Raw genomic sequence first — 6,973 nt, 5'->3', positions numbered from 1 at the left:
CTTGTCAAACAGTGCAACATTTGATTGTTGAAATTACATTCTTCTAAAATTCTTACACTTCTGGATGAGAAATACAAGTCACTGTTCCAATACTGTTTGATTCTGCTGTTTTTGAAATTCTATGGGCAAATATGAGAGCATTTGAGATTGGAACACCAACTATAAACATTTCAGTTATTATTCGATAATTTCAACATTAATTACTAAAGATCTATACACATACATACCATGCAAATATCAATAAAAAGAGGCACACATGCTACAAATAGTTAGTTGACTACCCACCAGTCAATCAGATTAGATTATTCTGAAAATAATAATGTTATAAGAGACAAAGTCCCTTTAGACAACATAAATGACTGTGTGCACACAGGTCAAAACTACTCTGCCAGCTATGTATTTCAACAATTACAAGGAATTATTGAAAAGTATCCTACAAACATTGTTAGAATGTGAAAACGTGTCATGTTTGATCAAACATGTGTGTTTGTATTGAAGAACCCTGAGATTGTGTACAGTAGGACTTATGTGTGAACAGAATGAAGATAATGACTGTAAACTGAATGTATACAATTTTCCAGCAAAATGTTTTACTTTTCTCTGTCTTTTGAAACTCAGTAACAGTTTGAATGTTCTTTATGTAATTTAGGCTATGGTATGGATGATAAAGATGAATCTTTCTTTCTGAATCAGGAGTATACTCTTATTCTCCAAATGCCCAATCTGAGCAACCTATGCTATAAACTCTCTTTCCCTTTGTTGTTTCAAAAGTGGAAAATGCTACATCTGAGAATCACACAGAATGGGCCTTTCACAGCCAAGACTTCTTAGTTCGTCCCATCTTGGCCATGTTTGCCAGTTTAACCTTAACCCGGTCCCTCTCTTCCGGAGTCCTCTTGGAGGTGCACTCCACAGTAGAATCGGTCTCAAAGGTGATGGCTGGGACATGAGTGAGCAGGTTGCCCCCAGCCTTCTCCTGGGCCATGGGAGTGGGAGTCTGCAGGACCAGCCTGCCCCTCAGAGAATGTTAGAGCTGCAGCAACAGAGGGTTGTGGTGGTCGTACAGCCCCACAGGGTCCCTCTCAGGGCGGAAGCAGGTGGAGCAAGTGGAGCACAGTATGCGGATGTTGAGCACAAAGCAGCCCAGGCTAATGCTGAACATGAAGTTGAGAAAGATGGTCTTCTCAGTGGCACGTGACACGAAGCAGTCTGTGCGGGTGGGGCAGGGGTAGGTCTCGCAGCGGTACAGTTGGGGCACCTTGAAGCCAAACAGGTAGTACTGCCCCACCAGGAAGGTGATCTCCATGACCGAGCACAGCAGCACATGCAGGATGTAGATGAGCAGCACCTGGCTAGAGAGCTGAGTGGGGTCCTCCCCCAACTCCCCATAGACCTCCTCCAGCAGGCTCTGCTCCACCCCCTCCGCTTCCTGACCAACCCACTCCTCTCTGTATCCAGGGCAGTAGGTGGACATACCAGTCTCCAAGTTCTCCAGCCCTTCCCTTCCCAGCTGCCCAAAGACCTTCTTGGAGGTCCGCTCAGCCAACACCTGCCCCCTCTGGATCTCCAGCTTCTCGTCCTTGGCGATCTTGTGCAGGGCGTAAATGATGTAGAAGATGGACGGCGTGGAGACCAAGACGATCTGGAAGACCCAGAAGCGCAGGTGTGAGACGGGGGCGAAGGTGTCGTAGCAGAAGTTGTTGCAGCCGGGCTGCAGGGTGTTGCAGGTGAACTTGGACTGCTCATCGCTGTACACCGCGTCCCCCACCAGGGTCACCAGCAGGATGCGGAAGATCAGCAGGCAGCATGGTCAGCCAGACCTTGCTGATCACTGTAGAGTGGTTCTGCACCTCGGACAGGAAGCATCCGAGAATGGACCAGTCTCCCATGGTTTAACCTGGGGGAAGGGGTGGGGAGGTTTGAGAATGGACAAGCATGTGAATCAGAACCTCTCAGTGCACTGCTACCTAATACAATAGAGTCCGAATGATTTAGACACCCACATGCTTTTCTTTCAAAAACAAGAACATTTCTAAGTGACCCCAAACTTTTGAACGGTAGTGTATGTAAAGGAACATTTTCTACTGTTTTGCAAACAGTGAGAGAAAATGACTTCTTATCTGGTCTAAGATGGTTGAATAAATCATTTTACAAAAAATGTCACTCATTATCTCATTACTTCTCAAACAGCTGTTGATATAGAATAATGCTAGAGTATGCCCATATCAGTGAGGGGGATACAATGCAAAGGAAATTGTAACAGCAGAAAAGGTTTTTCCTCCTTTCCCTTTATCATAACAATTGAAAACATAAACAGAGAAGAACAATCTTAACAATATAGTTAAAAATTCCCTCACCTCTGGATCGTTTGTCTCTTTCCAAACCCAAATCTGTAAAAAATGCTTTGCCATGCAGTCCGCATTGACTGTAATTAATATGAGTTCTGTTTAATGGACGATATGAACGGTGTTGAGCCTGATATGGGAAAATAGGCTGACCAGACATATTCATCCACTTTATCTGAAACTCTCATTGTACTGTGGGGATACAAAGGCAGCCAATGTACAGTTTAACAAAGATTTAAAAATACAATGGGAGGCACCTTTTCTGAACAGCCGGGATTAGTCAAACAATAACAGCAGGGAACAAACTGGAAAAGGAAAACAATGGCAGTTTATGCAAAGGTTCTGCTCTTCGCCAGTTTAAAAAATACAATTTAGAGAAATGGAAGATTGAACATTTCTCACTTTTCCAGATTATGCTCAGTCAATCTTTGAATGAAATGTGATAACATGTGATGACAAATTAGAGGAATCATCCAGCACTTTTAGGCTTATATTCACCAGTTATGACTACAGCATTTCTCTTTCTGGAGACCTCTAGTCTTAGTGCTTTGCCCCATCCACTTATAGACCTGACACAGAGATAAAATCTCACAATACATAATGTTCACTAAAATGGTCTTCCAGGAACTGTCTGTACGAAACAGGACTGTGGTATCCTTTCAAATGGTATACTGAAAACACTATAAGCAGCTTGCATCAATGACGTATGGATCCAATCCAAGTCTACAGACGAAACACACAGAACAGGTTGTATCTCCATTAAAATAAGTGTTTTAAGAGTCTATCCATCCACTTGAATGTCCATCATGGGATCCAATGTAAAGACCAAGCCTCAGTATCCTCTGCAGCATCTGTGTCTCTGCTTCATCATGATGTAGTCCACCCATTGTGGCTCTGGAACAGAGGACATGAGGACCATTCCCCTGCAGTTGGCGAGGGCAGGAATTCAATTGTTACTTTGTGTGGTTGGGCTGAAAGGCTGGATTAGGTCTCGTCCGTGTGTCATACAGTGCATTCAGAAAGTATTCAGACCCCTTGACTTTTTCCACATTTTGTTACGTTACAGCCTTATTCTAAAATGGATTAAATTATTTATTTTCTCATCAATCTACACACAATACATGCCCATAATGACAAAGACAGAACAGGTTTTTAGAATGTTTTACAAATGTATTAAAAATTCAAAACAGAAATAGTATTCAGACCCTGTGCTATGAGAATCGAAATTGATCTCAGGTGCAACCTGTTTCCATTGATCATCCTGAGATGTTTCTACAACTTGATTGGAGTCCACCTGTGGTAAATTCAATTGATTGGACATTATTTGGAAAGGCACGCACTTGTCTATATAAGGTCCAACTGTTGACAGTGCATGTCAGAGCAAAAGCCAAGCCATGAGGTCAAAGGAATTGTCCGTAGAGCTCCAAGACAGGATTGTGTCGAGGCACAGACCTGGGGAAGGGTACCAAAACATTTCTGCAGCATTGAAGGTCCCCAAGAACACAGTGGCCATCATTCTCAAATGGAAGAAGTTTGTAACCACCAAGACTCTTCCTAGATTTGGCCACCCGGCCAAACTGAGCAATTGGGGGAGAAGGGCCTTGGTCAGGGAGGTGACAAAGAACCCAATGGTCACTCCGACAGAGCTCCAGAGTTCCTAAGTGGAGATAGGAGAACCTTCCAGAAGGACAACCATCTCTGCAGCACTCCACCAATCAGGCCTTTATGGTAATGGCCAGAAAGAAGCCACTCCTCAGTAAAAGGCACATGACAGCCTGCTTGGAGTTTGCCAAAAGGCACCTTAAGACTCTCAGACCATGAGAAACAAGATTCTCCGGTCTGACGAAACCAAGATTGAACTCTTTGGCCTGAATGCCTAGCGATACGTCTGGAGGAACACTGGCACCATCCCCACGGTGAAGCATGGTGGTGGCAGCATCATGGTGTGGGGATGTTTTTATTTTTTTAACCTTTATTTAACCAGGTAAAACCCATTGAGGTTAAAAACCTCTTTTGCGAGGTCGACCTGGCAAGAAGGCAAAACAACAGAGAAATAGCAGTGTGTCATTAAATATTACAGAAAATGACAAAATACACACAAAAGACAAAGTGTCACAAGTTACAGGTACAATTGAAGATTAGAAACAATTGCGGTTATCACAAACAGTGTTGTCAATCAGAGTCTTAAAAACAGGCAAGAACAATTACTCCCCTAACTTTAAAATCTTTTGAAGCATGTTCCAGGATGAAGGGGCATTATGGGAAAAAGATTGTTTCCCCATCTCAGTTCTATTCTTAGGAACAGACAAGGACAGCAGCGACTGTGAACGAAGACTGAATTTACTGACTGATCTGGTCAGTAAGGAGCAGAGATACAAAGGGAGGGACTGTGAGACTAGTCAGGATCGAGAGAAAGATGAATGGAGAGATCAGAGAGATCCTTGAGATCCTGCTCCAGAATGCTCAGGACCTCAGACTGGGGCAAAGGTTCACCTTCCAACAGTAGAATGACCCTTAGCACAGAGCCAAGACAATGCAGGAGTGACTTCGGGACAAGTCCCTGAATGTCTTTGAGTGGCCCGGCCAGAGCCCGGACTTGAATCAGATCGAACATCTCTGGAGACACCTGAAAATAGCTGTGCTGCAACTCTCCGCATCCGATCTGACAGAGCTTAAGAGGATCTGCAGAGAAGAATGGGAGAAACTCCCCAAATACAGGTGTACCAAGCTTGTAGCGTCATACCCAAGAAGACTTATTAAGGCTGTAATTGCTGCCAAAGGTGCTTCAACAAAGTACTGAGTTAAAGGTCTGAATACTTATGTAAATATGATATTTTAAATTTGCAAACATTTCTTAAAACCTGATTTTGCTTTGTCATTATGTGGTATTGTGTGTAGATTGATGAGGAAAATAACAATTTAATAGATTTTAGAATAAAGCTGTAACGTAACAAAATGTGAAAAAAGAAAAGGGGCCTGAATTCTTTCTGAATGCACTGTATGTAAACACTACAGGGCAGCCAATGCTAGTGGGCCAAATATGATCAATAATTGTTGATCTAAATGAGAATATTGAGGAAGCCTTTGGCTTTCTGAAAAACACCAATCTGTGAAAGACAAAGGCAGAAATGACTAACTAAGCACTAAGCATTGTCATGCCTAGAGGTGTAAACCATTGATAATTAATAAACCCTTTATAGGATCTATATACTGTAGATGCTTCAGAAATAATTTATAACCAAATGTCTCGCAAGATAAAGTGTTGCACTATTGACTAGACAGCACATGTGCCTACTGTAATGTTTGATCATGTACCACTTCAGTTTAAGTATGTATAGATCAGTTTAAAGGGCAAATAGAGACGTTTTTATCTCAATATCAAACCCTTTCTGGGTAAGAAATAAGTACCCTACTGTGATTGTTTTAAATGAAAATGGTCAATAAGAACTTCTTAGCAAAAAGCAAATGCTCAAGCAAAAATTTTGCTAGGACTGTCTGGGAGTAGTTTGACTGGGGAGGGGTAAAATAGCTGTTGTTTGGCAGAGGTTTGGAACTATCTTTCTTATTGGTCTATTAACTAATTAAGCGCCGGGTGATGTCACCATGCAGGCCAAAAACAGACAAAACAGGCTGAAATTTCAGGCGGTCTTTTCAGCCAGCTCTTACACTGAAAGGGCAATATCATAATTTCACAGTATTATTGCAAACACATTTATTTAACTAGGCAAGCCAGTTAAGAAGAAATTCTTATTTTCAATGACAGCCTAGGAACAGTGGGTTAACTGTTTGTTTTTTCCTTGTCAGCTTGGGGATTTGATCTTGCAACCTTCTGGTTACTAGTCCAACAATGTAACCACTAGGCTACCTGCCTCCTCAGACATAGTCTGGACATATATATATATATATAAAACATAGGCAAATCATGTTTTTGACTGCCCTGGGCCTTTAATCGTTGAAACTTCTCAATTGTATGTCCACAAATTTGATTGTGTCTGACTTGCAATATTTGAGTTGGATGGCCAAACCCTGGGCTGCATGACCAAATCATTGATTTGAATGGGTGTCAATCACTGTGTGTGGAAATCTGTTTAGGTTTTCTGTGAACTATTGAGTGTGTGCATTGATTTCTAGTTGTATATTCAGTGGGAAGTGATACATTTACATTTTACGACATTCCTGTTTAGGGTTGGAATCTTCCCAATTCTCTTTTTTTTCCTGAGAGCAACATATGGCAGTAACCAAATGCAATCTGGAAAAAAAATCTAAGTTTAATTGTTTCACTGATTTAATTTGAAGTGACTGCTGTGGTTAAGTGATTATTATATACGTCTATCTATGTAAGTGATTCATCATTACAGTATTACAGTGTTAGAGCTAGGCCATGGTGGTTATCAGATAATGGACGATGGAGGTAGGTTCTGAGCACATTTGTATATTAATTAATGTTATGCATATGTTGCATCCTAATTGTGTTATGCAAGCATTTGTGTCTGGAGGTCAATATTTTGCAATCCAAGCAAATCTTGAAAGGATTTCTTAAAATTTGATTTCAAGGGGTTGACAAATAGTAACTAAACTGTATAGAAACAACATGTTGCTTTCCCCCTAGTGTTTGTGTTGTAACATAA

The 6,973-nt window shown here is 41.6% G+C and overlaps 1 pseudogene; it reads right to left on the bottom strand.

The window, feature by feature from the left end:
• Window positions 1–369: 369 nt before the first annotated feature.
• LOC115142198 (gap junction gamma-1 protein-like) lies at window positions 370–1,889 on the bottom strand (annotated as a pseudogene).
• Window positions 1,890–6,973: the final 5,084 nt, after the last annotated feature.

Source organism: Oncorhynchus nerka, linkage group LG14, assembly GCF_034236695.1.
Source record: "Oncorhynchus nerka isolate Pitt River linkage group LG14, Oner_Uvic_2.0, whole genome shotgun sequence".
NCBI classification, from domain to species: Eukaryota; Metazoa; Chordata; class Actinopteri; order Salmoniformes; family Salmonidae; genus Oncorhynchus; species Oncorhynchus nerka.
Note: the sequence above shows the minus strand (reverse complement) of the source record. Positions and strands in the feature narration are given on the sequence as shown.